The 15,434-nt window shown below is 36.7% G+C and overlaps 1 protein-coding gene and 1 long non-coding RNA gene across 2 annotated transcripts in view; one reads left to right on the top strand and one right to left on the bottom strand.

Moving 5' to 3' along the window:
- SOX6 (SRY-box transcription factor 6) overlaps nt 1-1,252 on the bottom strand; it is a 631,442-nt gene extending 630,190 nt beyond the window's left edge. Inside the window, exon 1 of the mRNA XM_067749779.1 lies at nt 1,105-1,252. The gene's annotated coding sequence lies outside the window, so the exon portion shown is untranslated. The remainder of the gene's footprint in view (nt 1-1,104) is intronic.
- An 859-nt stretch (nt 1,253-2,111) lies between these two features.
- LOC137231274 (uncharacterized) overlaps nt 2,112-15,434 on the top strand; it is a 52,888-nt gene continuing 39,565 nt past the window's right edge. Inside the window, exons 1-2 of the long non-coding RNA XR_010946436.1 lie at nt 2,112-2,211; nt 11,772-12,000. This is a non-coding gene — a long non-coding RNA (uncharacterized lncRNA). The remainder of the gene's footprint in view (nt 2,212-11,771; nt 12,001-15,434) is intronic.

The following is a 15,434-nucleotide window of genomic DNA, read 5'->3' as shown; positions in this document are numbered from 1 at the left end:
CGCCTAGCACAGGGAACCAAGGAGGGAAGGAGGGGCGAGCCGGTGGGAGCAGACTTACCTGCTCGCAGCTATTGCTGCCTCCGTGCTGTCCGGGTGTCCCTGCGCACGACAACCGGCAAAGGCAACTCGCCTTTGCTAAGTTTGGCCTCGCACCTCCAAAGAGGCGCGAACCGGCAAAGGAAAGGCGCGCTCGGTTCCTGGAGAGAGGTCCCCCTGAACTTGGGAAGGGCAACGCAATAAATTCTGCTCGAGAAGTTAATATTTAAAGCACCCACGCAAAAATCATAACGACTGTTAAAACCTCGTATTCTCGCCTTGAAAGTCTCCTTACACCAGCCGGGAGGACAATTCAGATCTACATGACTTCATCTCAAGGTCTCTAACTTCTTTCAGGAAGGGCTTTATAGGTACTGTATAAAGTACAAATATAAATGTTTTTACCTCAAAAACACAGGGAATGAGAACTTTTACTGAAACGAAGAATAAGTGAAAGAGTATAAAAAGCCAAAAAGGAAAAAGTTGAAAACTTTAATTACGGCCCGGAGAAAAGTTTTAGCGATTGATTTCCTTAAACAGGAATAACAAACACACCAACGCTCCAGCAGCCCATCGCACTTCATTTAAGTTTGGTGTAACCAAATAACCCGAACTCCCAAATAACAGTGCCCTTGGGACTCTGCCTCAAAGAGGTCGGAACTCGTGTTTCAACAACAAAAGCAAAAAACAAACTGTGAATAACGCTCTGCGTTCTTTAAGATGTCATTTTGCAAAAGGACCAGGCATTGTCCCTGGACTTTAAATGGACAGAGAGCAACATTAAATTTCATTTGAATCTGCGCGTCATGCTGTTGGGAAGACCACAGCGGTAGCGACAGTAGCAGCTGCAGCACCGCCACCAAAGAGGTGGGGAAAAGTGGTAAAAATGCATGAACTTTTTTCAAAGAAAAATAAAGATAAATAAGAAATAAGTTTTACAGACATGTCTTTCCTGGCTTAGGAAAGTTAATTTTTAAATGTTCTTCTGCTGTCTAAGGTGCAAAGCCGAGTCTAGGGGTGTGCATGGCTGGAATCTGCATGCTGATAAGAGAAGGCTGATGTACTTACAGTGACAGAGGGCAGGCTGCGGGAGAAAAGCTGTTTGTGTTAGCCTGCGAGTTACCCAGGGCTGCAGTGAGAGCAGAAGGGAGGAGTGGGAGTGCCAGTCTGCGTACACCTTCACCGCGTCTCATTACATCTGCCAGCCTCTCTCTCCCTCTCTCTTTCATTTCCACATTCCCTTTGTTCCTGAAAAAAAAATCTACACGTCACATCAGAGTCCCCAGATGCAGTCTACACCAAAGAAAAAAATGAATAATTCAATCAAACTGTGCATAGTCTCTAAGGCAATAAATCTATTGCACTTAAAGAAACGAAGGGTAATTACCACCATGGAATTAGAATAAGGCCAAAGACCCGAGATGTCGTTAAGTCTCTGGCTAAACTCCCCGGTCAAATAAAGTTCCATTTATTTAATCCTTTTGACATCTCAAATGGAAAGTCAGAGAAAGATTTTAACTTGTTTTAGAAGGATATTCACTTATCTTTAAACACATTTTAGAAGGGGGAAAAAAGAAGGGGAGAAAAAGCCTCGGGCGTACTACCCTGCTGAAAAGGCTCCCAAAGGCAGCAGCATAGAACGGGCACAAACACGAACCAAGACAATGTGTCCGTGGAGCCTGTCCAGGGTCAGTTTTTCTGCCACTCCACCCTCCTCCACTCCTCTCTAATTAGACGAGGATCTCCCTCCACTCTCACCGGCCACGGAAGCTCGACTTGAGAGCAGCTGGAATCTGGGAACCTTACCTGCAGCACCAGACCTAAGAGAAATCGCGCTTCCCTGCCACCAACACCCCATGCCATCCCCATGTACCCTTCCAAGTCCCGTAATCATCTACTTCTTCCATCTGCCTAAAAGAAACTGTAAACGGGATTTTTCCCCCCATGATTGAATGGAAGCTCTGTACTGTACCGACTTCTGGATTTGCCCTGGGTTGAGTTTAGGGAATGTCTGGAAAGAAAAAAGGGAGGAAAAAAGGAGGGGGGCAGCTCAAGCCTTGTCCAAGTTAGTCATAAGGCTGTATTAGGCAGGAAAGAGCCTACGGGAGAAACAGCTGGGATGCACACTGGCTATGGAAATCTCAGTTCTAGGAACCGTGTCCTTTCGTCCCGGAGGTAAGATTATGTGACTGTAGCACGTTTATTCTTTTGCTGTCTGTGTGTCTCTCTTCCCCACCGGCTGGGACCTCTTCCAATCGGGTCAGCCGGCATGCACCCTGGAGAAGGACACAGCACATAGGGCTTTATTTTCCAGGTCTCTCCACTCATAAATCGTGGGTGTCATTGAAACGAGATTAGAAAATCTTTTACCGCCGGCGGCAGCCACCAGACCCTCTGTCCCTCTGCTGGTTGCACACTGGTCGCGGTATCTCGGGCTGCAGAGCAGTCCGGAAGACCAAGCCCGCCGGGTCGCCTGGCCTGAGGGCTCAGGTGATGCGGGGGAGAACCTCGGCGTCTCAAATGGGTTCCTTGGAGAGTTCCCGCTCTATCACCACCTCCCGCCGCCTCCGCGCGCGCGGTCGCACACACTTACAGACACACACATTGACACATACACATTCTGCCATTCTGGCCGAACTCCTCATCTAAACTCAAGTCCCTTTAACAGTCAATTGAGCCCGCTTGAGAGCAGCGGGAAAACTAGGATGATACGTGGATGAACCGCGAGGGTGCCAACCATCCGGCTTGGCCTAGCTTTGTTTACGTGCCTAAGTCGCCACCTAGAGGTCGAGCGGAAGACTGCGCCCGGCTCTCGGAGGTCGAGACCAACCCGGATGACACCGGCCCTGCAGCCTTGGCGACCTCCGGGGACCGCTTTAAAGGGAAACTAAGGGAGGGCACCTCTCGAGCGGACGGCCTGAGCAAGGCAAGGCCTGCTCTCCGCGACCTGGGCTGAAAAGAGTGAGGGTTAAAACTGCCCGTTAGCTGAAACCAGTAACAGGGAACCGAGCGAAGGAACACTCTCCCAGAAAAGTACAAAGCCCCGGGCCAGTCTGCAGCTGCGAGGCAGGCGCTGCAGCCCTGGAACTTCAAGCACTAACTCCCAGGGCAGTAGCCGGGGGGAGGTGGGGGGTGGGAGTGGGGGCAGCTTCGGAGCGGCATAGCAGTCGCTCCGGTCCTGTGTGAGGACCGAGCTCCCTTTTGCAGCGACCTCGGCTCAGCTCGGACTTCGTACTCCCCGGGGCGCCTCTCGCGCTTGCTCTCTACCCTCGGGGCCCGAGACAAAGGGACTCAAGGACGCGGCTAGACCCGAGGTCACTAGCAGGGGAATTCCGGAATAGAACTACAGGCAGGAGAGGGATGTGCTCAGGCAACCTGGCCGCCTGCCGCGACGGCTGGACACTTAGCTCTATAGTCGCCCGTTTCTCAGGAAAACAGTCCTTCTGACTGTCTAACAATGGATTCGGTAAAATAATAATGATTGTTATTTATATAAGCGATTTTCAACTTTACCACCCGTACCTCTATTCAAACCCTTTTTTCGCAAACCGTTCCTCCTGCATTCACGTCTTGCATTATAAGAATACCAGGCTTAAGAATACCCTAGCTAAATTCTGAAATAACTTGTGGTTGTTCTTTGTTATGCCTGGACACTGCCTCCAAGACTTGGGGACGTCTGCAAGGCCACTCCAAGTCCATCCTCCTCTGTGAACTGTGTCCCAAAGATGCCTCAGAAATTTCCCTGCTACCTGGGTGCACAGACATTGTTTAATTGTAAAGCTTTACAAAAGGAGAAGAAGAATTTTGTTTATCTCCACAAAAAGGACACTCAGGAACTGTCTTGTGCTATATGAGGCTATAAATCACTCCTTGCTAACTCCAACTGGGGCCTTTCAGTAGTTTGGTCAGAATAATAATAATAGAAATATATTTTATAAAGAGAACCACAGCAACCTAATGCTAATGATGGACAAAAGGAAATGTGTTTGCAAAGAGAAGCAACAGGCCCCCAAGCCAGACCCAATTCTGCTGTTTTGTGCCACAGCCTAGCAAATTAACATTGGATCGCTCCTCCACTCGTGTGGAAAGCTGTGTTATTGAACACAGTACTGAATTTTCCCAGGGAATCCCAATTACAGAAACACCTGTGCTAAGTAATGCTATTTTAATTCACTATGAAAACCTTAAGTATGTAATAGTCTTCAAATCATCTCATTTCTTAGTCACAGTGGGGTGGGCCAACGTCATGGAAGAACTGCCCCCCGAGCCTTATCTCAGGAGGTTTTACCTTGGTTTTACCATACATAATCCTGGCAGTTCATCTCTTAAATGGAAGGGATATATACGTGAAGTCTACTGTAACTAGCAGAAACTAAGCCTGGGTAGAAACCTCACAAAGAAAAATCAGATCAAAGGCCAATGACTAGGAAACTGGAACACATGGCACATATGCAGTCAGGCACCAATTCCGTGATCTTTAAATCAAATCCTAACAACATACAAGAAGTTGTCACTATTCAGTATATACACTTCATTTTACTATAAATAGAATATCAATAGCAAAATATAGCGAAATAAAACCACCATAAGAAGGAATGTGGTAGAAACCAGAAAATTATAAACCTCTACCAATTCCCCCCAAAAATATACATCAGACCTAATATTTTAAAATGCCATACCTAATATTTTTGAAATGCTTTATAAAAAAGATTATTTAAGTAATGACTGTTTTATAGCTTAAGGCTGCCAAAACTAATGCCACTAAAAGATACATATGAAAAGTGAAATTTTTATCAGTCATCCAAATGTTTGTCTTACAATGATACATAGAATTATTTTTCTAACTAAAAGTGATCTAGATAATTATATAGGTAGGCATGAAAATTATAAAAACCACAGAAAGGAAAAATATGATAAAGAATAATCATATGACATAGAGAAGTGATAGGATGATCCAACCACAGAAATAAATTTTATTCACTAAAATTCAATGTATCCCACATGATAGCATCCTTCTGAGATAACATGTCACCTTTTCATCATCGAGTAATATTGTTAAAGCATTTGCATTCCTTCATGTGTGCCACTCTCTGTTTAAAGAAACATTTACCTCTTCCCAAATCTGAGGTTTACAATTCGCTAAGATGACTACCACTCCATTAATTACACATTTAGCCACACTAGAAGCATTTGCTAAATCATATAGATCCATTTCAATGCCTAATAAAAGACAAGCAAAGAACACAAAAATAATGCTATAAAACTGATCACTATAAATATCAAACAATAAAACAATAATTTACTAATATTACTAGTCTTTAAAAGTTTGATAATCTACCTTAGAAATTTCATGCTTTATATGTTATTATGTGTTAGCATTGTTTTAAAAAAACTGAATTTGCCTAAATTATATAATTTTAAAATTTGTTACTTAGAAATCTTTCTTCCAAATCCCAGATTGCTATTTTTAACATTTCTAAATAGAGGATTTCTTCATGTATGTATTTTTAAATATCACACTTATGTTGAAGACTTTTGCTGTTTTCCAAATTTTTAATTCACATTTAAATATTTATTGAGTGCCTAATATGTGCAAAGCAAATAATTAGAAGTGTATTAACTAAGGATCTATCTTTTTCACTTTTCTGACTTAATAAATATTAATTAAAAGTCTATTGTATATATACTGAAAATTTTTTTTTTACCAAATATGTCAGCAGAAGTATTCTTTTCAGTGTAAGTACATTTGATAATTACACATGATGTTAGTTCATTTTATTTGGCATACACTATTTAAGTTACCTCAGATATTTTTATTAACTGACAAACTATCACATTTCTAAAAGCTTTTCTAACTTATCAAAAGATATCTCTTTAAAAAGCTTTATTTAAAAACAGAATCTATAGTTATAAACTAATTCCAAACAACATATTTTATACATTTTAGTTTTAAATGAGTTCTAAAAGAAACTTTATAACTTCAAATCGGTCTTTAATGTAATTGCTATGCAAAATTATTCTATAACTTGCTAAGTTTTATGTCTCTAAAATGTATCATAATCGTACATATAAGATAAAGATATTATCTACCTAAAGGCAAACTAATGAAAGCTAAACTATGTCAGTGTTCCAAGTATCTGGATGTTTGGTATTACTTAACTCATTGGATTTTATTGAATTTTTAAGTTTGCATCAAGATGTTTTGCGTTAGGTTTGAATGTTTTATTTTTTAAGTGAGGGGATGGGGAAAGACAACAATGTTGAGAATCTGCAGCAATGATCATCCTCATGTTAATTCATGTTAATTCATGTCTGTTTAAGACAATAATAAGTGAAAAGCTTCACTTAGTCATACTTAAAGTTCTAGAATAGTAGGCTTCTGGAGAAAATATTTAAACTCAAGAGCTCAATACAAAAACTCTTTTAATTATATACAATATATCAACCTACTTTCAAAGTTGATGAAGTTTAGTACTAAACTGAATATTAAGCAAATAAGTGTTAACTATGTTCACTAGAATTAGCATATTTCAGATTATAGTTTATAAATTTTTAAGAGCATCAGCATCATGATATGGTTGCCATAGAAACTGCAACAATATGTCATTTTGATTAATTTTACATGCAGTGATAAGGCCTAGTTCTACATCACTTCAATACAAGTTTGAAAAGCAGAGACTGAAATATAAATAGTGAGTAGTGAGTTTCCAATTTATACCAGTTTAAAAGCTAATAAAGTACAAACCTTTTAAAAAAAAAAAATCCACAATGCATTCTAATTGCATGAAAGGACAGCAATTTAATAAAGGTTATAAAGTGTTTTAAAAATGGGTACATTCTGAAAAAAAAGTTTTCATTAACAATCAGCTACTTCTCTTAGTATTCCATACTCTTATTACTTAGGTTTATTTATAGGTAACAAAAATTATTGGTTATTACGTATTATTTAATTATTAAATTATGGATGCTCTGTTCTCAAGAGATAGGTGCATTTGCTTTTACATTATAAATTCAAAACGACTAGAGCAGAATTTTAATATTTTTAAATTAGTTATTGCAACAGATCCCCTTTTCACTTAGAAGGAAGACACAATGTATTATTGCAAAAGCCTTCTTATTATATCACTGCCAGGAACACTCCATTGACATTAATGGCTTGATTATTGGAACAGAAAAAGCCTATGAAAATAAAGCATGTATTTCATAAAGACTAAATATGGCAAGAGATTTGAAGCTCTAAATTAATCTGTTCTTTGGCTAACAAATACCTCTTCCTTCTATTTTCTATCAGTGCACATTTCGAAATGGAATATGCCCAAGAAAACTCTGAAAATTATTTGAAAAGGCACACTATATTTAAATCTATATTTATTATGCATCTTTTTTAGGTGTAGTATAGCCTGTGTTGCTAATAATTTCAATGAATTTCTACAAAGCAATGTCCTCAAAATAGCTATAAAAATATTATAATCCTAAAAATAATTTTTTGAAAATAAATGAAGGTAGTATGTGTGTATTTTTTTTCAAATGATAAAGAAACAATCTAAAGAAGAAAAGATAAACATATACAACTTATTCTTCCTGATAGGATTAAGAGGATTCCAAAGAAGCTTTTAAATCCCCAGTTTTCCTGACAATTAACAATGAAAAACAGATGTTTACAAAGCTGTTTCATATGCTGTCTTAAAAGGCGATAAAAGACGGTTTGTGGATAGTAAGAACGAAGAGCCAGATAACTGCTTGCCGGGTGTATATTTAAAAAGCATTTTCATTGGCTCAGTTATTGTTAATGGTGAAAGAAAACACTTTGTGCTGCACATACTGTATGACTGTGACTATAGAAAACTGCCTTTATAAAGTCCTCAAAAACTCTTAAGATGTAATTTACAAAGATAATAATAACACAGAATTATTTCACTTCTCTGAATGCTACACATTTGCATACCAGGACTGTGTACAATATACTCATAATGCACATTCATAATAACAAGGACTTCTTAACACTATAACTACAGCATAAGATCTGTGCATTAGACAGTCTATCCTACCAAGTTTTACTTATTGATGTGAAAGTGTTAGTCTGAGTAAGCCAGGTGTTAGCTGTCTACACAAGGGAAGACCAACTATATTAACTACTGCATCACCATTGTGAGAAAATATAGTGCTAAAACTAAAAATCATGTGACCCTGCAAGGCAATAACAGTATTATCTAGTAATATATTGAAAAATGTCAAATGAATATTTTAAAAGTTGTATGTCATAATCATGGGTCTATATTACAAAAACCCCCACAAAATATAACTGATGTTTAATGTTTAATTGTTTTTGATATATTATTATTTCTTGAACCAAGCACCATGCTAGGCACTTTAAAAAACGTTTAATTTTTTAAATATTAGTTTGGGTATTTTTATTTAGTGAAAATAAATCTTAATAATAAACTTCTTCATGAGGCATTTATCTCCTGCCATCAGCACAGTAACTGTATATTTGGCATCCACTACAGATATTAGATAAATTCTAATTTTGGTTATTGTCCATGTTGTTTCCTGTTCTTATTCAGCAGAGAATAAATATAGCTTAATAAATAACAGAAATATAGTGCTTCTATTGCCCAGATGTGTTATTTTCCAAATTTACTCCTGATATTTTCTAATTAGTCAAAATGGAAAAAATATTTTTGAAACAAAGAGAGAAGACAGGTACAATATTGCAACAGTTACAATATGTAAGAGTACCTGAATGATAAAAACTGAGCAAAAATATCTATGAGAAAAAATCTGGAATATATTAAAATATTTACATTTTTAATTAAAACTTTGTTTAATATGAAAAATGCAACAGAAGATAATTACTTGTCCTTAAAATTTTATTAAACTTTTAGTTACCTATAGGCATTTATACATGTGAATATTATTACTGAAATTTAATGTATTTTACTATGAATGTGAATACTGTTATTGAAATTGAATGTCTTTTACGATGAATTACCTTCCAAATTATAATAAAGTATGAAATATATTCATGTATTTGACTTTATTCAATTAAAAACAAATTTTAATGTAAGTTGATTATTTACATGAACACTACAATTTATATTAGACCTATGACACTTAAACACAAGAAACAAAGAAACTACCTTGAACTAGCAACATTTTGGTCCTTGAAATTATTATGTTAGTTTAAAGATTGTTAAAATCATCAACAGAATTCTATTACCCTCCCTTAAAACTCACGTTTAATGTACTATACAATAGGGAGAAAACTATTAAATGACGTCAGTGTTCAAAATCAATACTAATGCAAAATCTCATATATTTTAAGTTTGAGATTCCAATGATTTTGCTTCCATTCTCTTTTTTAAATAACATTTTATCCATTAATGTTTAAGAAATAATTTTGCAAAGTCAATAAGAGACAATATTGTCACTATTTCCTTATGAGCATACATTATCTGTCTGGACATGATAATGGAGAAAATTGCAATGACTTCCTGGGTGGCAGGAAGCGGAATACACTGTAATCATCAGCAGTGGAAAACTCTTTAAGTGCAAGATATGCTCAAAGTTTTCATGAAAATCACGTAATTATATTTAATATCAATAAAACCACACACATGTGTATGGGACAGGTGATCAAATACAATTGTTTTACTTTTAGTTTTTAATCTTTTGACCCAGAATGTCAGCAATTTTGTGATTTTTCCAAATATAGGAATAGGAAAGTGAAGTACCAACCCACCTTTCCTGGAATAGGGACATATTGATCTGATCCACAGAATATGTTACAGGGCCTGCTCATTTTTTTAAAATTTCATTAACCTTTTCTTGCCATAATTTTATTTGAGCCATTTCAGTCACCACTATTACAATTTTGTGTAGTTATCTTACTTTTAATACATTCCCCACTGTTTCACAAATTACTTTTGCATAGTTATTTAATATACTATTTCTCTTTTATCATTTGAGAAATCTGAGCACCTGAAATGTGAACTTTCTCATTCTGCTTTCATCTGTGTGCCTATATTTGGAAAAGCATGCAATCTAAATTTTTTTTCTACCAACATGTACAATATTTCATCTTGGAAACTTTAATAAGTTATGTCCTGAAATTAGCAAACTTGTTTTTGGTCTGTTTGCAATTAGTATTTCACACACAAAGTAATACATACAACAGCCAATATTCTACAGCTCTATAGTTACACACGGAGTGCTCAAGTACTGCTTACAGTTATTTTGAGGTGTCCTTAAGTAAACCAAAAATCCTAAAATGAGAGAACTGAGAACATTTTATCCAAGCTACATCCAACCGTGCAAGGCCTGGGTGCTAAGATATAAGAAGAGTAAGAAAAAGAATCATGGTCTCTGGATTCCATGAGCTTACAGTTCACAATCATCACAAGTCATTCCAACAGATGTACTGAAAGATACACCAGATACATTGAAATGCACAGTCATTCAAATTCACAAAAGGCAAATACAACCTAGAAGTAGTGGGAGTAATATCTCAATTTTCCAGAGAGTATAGAGCTGTACATAAAGATGACCTAGAGTATCAGACTGTCTTAATATTAGTTTTGTTCTTATTCACTATGTATATATAGACAAGAGACCAGCATATAGTTTAATAAATCAGCTTCTAAAATAATTTATACAAATCATTCAACTGCAGAATTTTTTTTCAGATTACCAAGTTTGTAGCACCCTTTAACACATTCTAAGTCATTTCTATAACCTAAGTACAACTTCTACATTTACAGAAAATAAAAGCATCTCCCTATAGCAGACATCCTAAGAATGCCTCTCCCATGAAATTCAATCAGAAAGACAGAAATCTTCATATTTCTTTTAAACCTAGTGTGAAATTATATGATGTGACTCCTTTTTTGTCCAAGACCCGATTTCTTTTAGGACCTAGGAATATACATGTTTTCACTTATTTATGACAATCACTGAAAGGAGCATTGCTAGGTCATCTTGTATCTACTTTGATTTTTATTTTTAATTAATTTTAATTTTTGTTAAAGTAATGCTTAAAAAAGGTAAAAAATAGAATTTTACTAAAAAGCTTATATTACAAAACAGTGGATCTCTGTAACACCCTTCTTCATCCCATTCACAAGGCCCAAAGGCAATCACCTTTAAGGCTTTTCATATTCAAGTCTTTTAGTATTTAACTGCACATTTCTAACTAATGTGCTTATAAGTATATTTAAGCTTTGTACATAAGCTGCTTTTTAATTTAAAATTTTAGTCATAATCTGTCTTCTTATTTTGGCAGGTGAGTATTTAATTCTTATATATCATCTCTCCCATCCTCCCAATATAAATAATTATGTAACAACTCATTTACCCTAAATCAAGTCAATGCTTACATTATCACACAAAGTAAATCTTGCTTATGGCCGGGCCAAGTAGTATACTATAAATGAATGTCATTTCTTTTATATATTTTTTGTTCTTCCTTATTAAAACCTATTTACAATAATTCACTTACTTTTTATGGAACTATCATCACTTTTTCCACATGTTTTTGCCTGTAAGTATTATTTTCCAAATTGTCAAATATATTAGGTTAACATTTTTCTTGGAAACTGCAATGGTTAATTTTATGTATTGGCTTTCCTGGGCCATGGTGCCCAGAAAATTGGTCAAACACTTTTCTCGGTGTTTCTGTGAAGGTGTTTTGGGATAAGATTAACTTTGAGTAAAGCAAATTGCCCTCCATAATGCAGGTGAGCCTCATCCAACCAGCTGAAGACATGAATAGAGCAAAAGGACTGACCTTCCTCTGAGTAACAGAAGATTCTCCAGCAGACAGATTTCAGACTTGAACTGGAACATCAGCCTTTCTGGGTCTCCAACTTATTGGCCTTTGGACTAGAACTGAGGCATCAGCCCTCATGGGTCTCCAACCTGCCAGCGCACCCTGCACATTTTCAACCTGTCAGACTCTGTAATCAGGTGAGCTAATTCCTTATAATAAATCTCTTTCTGTATATATACACATCCCACTAGTTCTGTTTCTCTGGAGAACACTGAATAATACAGAAACTCTGTCTTTCACCTCAAATTCAGACTGATTGCTCTCTATGCCTTTACATAAGTCATCCTGGTATTTGCCTTTATGCTTTCTTGTGTTGGGTTCCTAGTCTTCCTTTTTCTTAGTGTACTTATTTTATTAAAGCACGTTCTCTAGTAACTTCTTTAACAAAAAGGATACATGAAAAGTAAATTTCAGGGGCTTCCCTGGTGGCGCAGTGGTTGGGAATCCGCCTGCCGATGCGGGTAACGTGGGTTCGTGCCCCGGTCCGGGAGGATCCTGCGTGCCGCGCAGCGGCTGGGCCCGTGGGCCGCGGCCGCTGGACCTGCGCGTCCGGAGCCTGTGCTCCGCGACGGGAGAGGCCGCAGCGGTGAGGGGCCCGCGTACCGCAAAAAAAAAAGTAAATTTCAGTTGTTGCATATCTCAAAATTTATCTCTCATGACATTCAATTAATAGTTTGATTAGCTATGGAATTCTAAATTGAAATCATTTTCCCTCAGAATTTTGTGATCATTGCTCCATTGTACTCTAGACGTCAGTGTTGCTATTGAAATGTCTGTTTCCTGATCCTACACAACCTACTATTTTTTTCTCTCTGGAAGCTTTTGTAATCGTATCTCTATCCCTACTGCTTTAAAATTTTACAATAATTTACCTCGGTGTGGATCTTTTTTCATTCATTGTCCTGGGCACCTGGATGCTCTTTCAATCTGAAAATTCATGACCTTCAGTTCTGGACATTTTTCTTGTATTACTTCTTTTTCTATCCTACTCCACTTTGTATCCTCTCTTTCTGGAATGGCGCTATTGGTCAGATGTTGGTACTTCTAAAATGATTGTCTAAAATGCTTACTTTTTCTTTACTTTTCATTCTTCTTTCTAAGCACTTCTGAGAAAGTTTTCTTCCCCCAAATGAAAGGATAGAGCCTCCTGAAGAAAAGACCTTTTGTCACTCCACCTCCCAGCTTTCTCTTTTTAAATGTGGCTGTGATGCCTAGAGTGGCAAGAATCATCTTACAATCATGAAACATACATACAAAGATGAAAAACGTAATTCAAAAATTCAAAAACAGGGCTTCCCTGGTGGCGCAGTGGTTGAGAGTCCGCCTGCCGATGCAGGGGACACGGGTTCGTGCCCTGGTCTGGGAAGATCCCACATGCCGTGGAGCGGCTGGGCCCGTGAGCCATGGCCACTGAGCCTGGGCGTCTGGAGCCTGTGCTCCGGACATTAGATCAAATGTATTCTGTTAATAGCTGCAACGGGAGAGGCCACAACAGTGAAAGGCCTGCGTACCGGAAAAAAAAAAAAAAAAAATTCAAAAACAACTAGAACTGTTCCTGGCACATAGCAAGTACTCCATAAATATTTGTAAAATGAATAAATGTTCAAAGAATAATGAAAAAGGTAGGGAAAAGAATAGAGTCTAAGACTTTAATAACATCACTGCATTGCTATAACAGCCCTAAAATTTCAAGCTCCAGACTTATTATTATGTGAAATAAGTAACTGTTTTTACTGCTTAAGACAATGTAGCCAAAAAACATTCCTTACTATTATGGACTGGCAATAAGTATTCAGTTAGTTGTAGACAGTATTAGCCTTATTCTAGATGTCATATAGTTTAGATCTATTAGTCTCATTTCATATGTCCAATAATCAAAATTTTATAATACAGTTGTCTTCTCTGAGTTCTTAATATCTCTCTAAAATTGTAGAGCCTGGAACTGGGCACTATTTCTAGAAAAAGATTGATCTGTGGTTTCACAAAATGTCACAATAGGAAGATTTGGTTGTTTATTCTTTTTCATACAGTATTCTTATTTATACTGAATCACACCTAACTGTTTAACAACTAAGTTACTTTGATGGTCATGCTTAGCTTCTATATTCTGATGTCTGGATAATTTTCAAATTTATTTTGTTAAGTTTTAAAAACAATAAGCATAATAATATTCATTATAACTAGTGGGATAATATTGAGATCATTGGGAAAAAGTTAATAAAACTAAACTTCTCATTCCCACCTCCCTGAGATTAATAATCTCCATATATTTTTCGTATCTTTCTTCATGTTTATTCAAACATATACACATATATGTATATTGAATATATATAGTCTACGATATTTGTTAGAAAAATTAGATGATGCTATTTACATTACTTTGCAATTTGCTTTCACAACAGTGCACAGACATTCCTTCAGATTTAGATCAAATGTATTCTGTTAATAGCTGCATATATTATAGCTGGATATACTACAATTATTTATAACCCTACCCCTATTAATGAGCATACAAATTATTTATAATTTTTTAATACCATAAAAATGCTGCAATAAATATCCTTTATTATTGTCGCTTTTGTTGCTGTTTGATTTCCAAAAGTGAACTGTCGGTTTTTTAAAAATTGTGTATTTTAATTCAGTAGATACTATCTGATAACTTTCAAAAAAGTTGTAGCAATTCACTCTCCCATTAGCAACATATAAGAATGCTCATTTCCTCTCATCCTTTTCTGCATTAGTCTCTTTGTTCTCTTTCTGTCAATCTGATGACAAATAGTATATTGTTAATGTTTAATTTCACTTCTCTGATTATCTTTTCATGTATTGCTTGGCTGTGTGTATTTTATATTTTCTCTTCTGAAAACTGACAAAAGATACTGACATTGTATCCTATGGCACACACTGCCAATTGCCTACTTATTAGCCACCCCCACCTTGCAAAAAGAAAACTATTTTTCAGTATTGGAACCTACGTGATTCATATCCATATCTTTAGCACTAATTGATGAATACTGATTAATCTAAGATAATTCATTCATCCTTCATTCATTTATTAATTCTATAAATATTTATTGAGCACCTATTGCATGCCACAATGAGTAAAGTCCCTCCCTGCTTTCATGGAATTTATATTCTAGAGTGGAAAGATTCTCAGGCCAATAAATAAATATATAACATGTTAGGAGATAGTAAGAGCTATATATATATATATTTTTTTTTTATTTGGTTGCACTGAGTCTTAGTTGCAGCAGGCGGGCTCCTTACTTGTGGCATGCAAACTCTTAGTTGCGGCATGCATATGGGATCTAGTTCCCTGACCAAGGATCGAACCTGGGCCCCTTGCGATGGGAGCACAGAGTCTTATCCACTGTGCCACCAGGGAAGTCCCAAGAGCTATATTTTTAAAAAGCAAGGTAAGGGTACAGGCCAGAGATAAGAATGAGGGTGGTTAATATATTATATAGGGTAGTCAAGAAAGCCCTCTATGATAACAAATAACACTATAACACTTTGCAGATAGTGCAGGTAACTTAGAGTATTCCCAATTTCTCCATTCTGTCCTTTAAAA

Source organism: Pseudorca crassidens, chromosome 9 (genome assembly GCF_039906515.1).
Source record: "Pseudorca crassidens isolate mPseCra1 chromosome 9, mPseCra1.hap1, whole genome shotgun sequence".
Lineage (NCBI taxonomy): Eukaryota > Metazoa > Chordata > Mammalia > Artiodactyla > Delphinidae > Pseudorca > Pseudorca crassidens.
The sequence above is the reverse complement of the archived record's forward strand: the minus strand, read 5'-3'. Positions and strand labels throughout refer to the sequence as shown.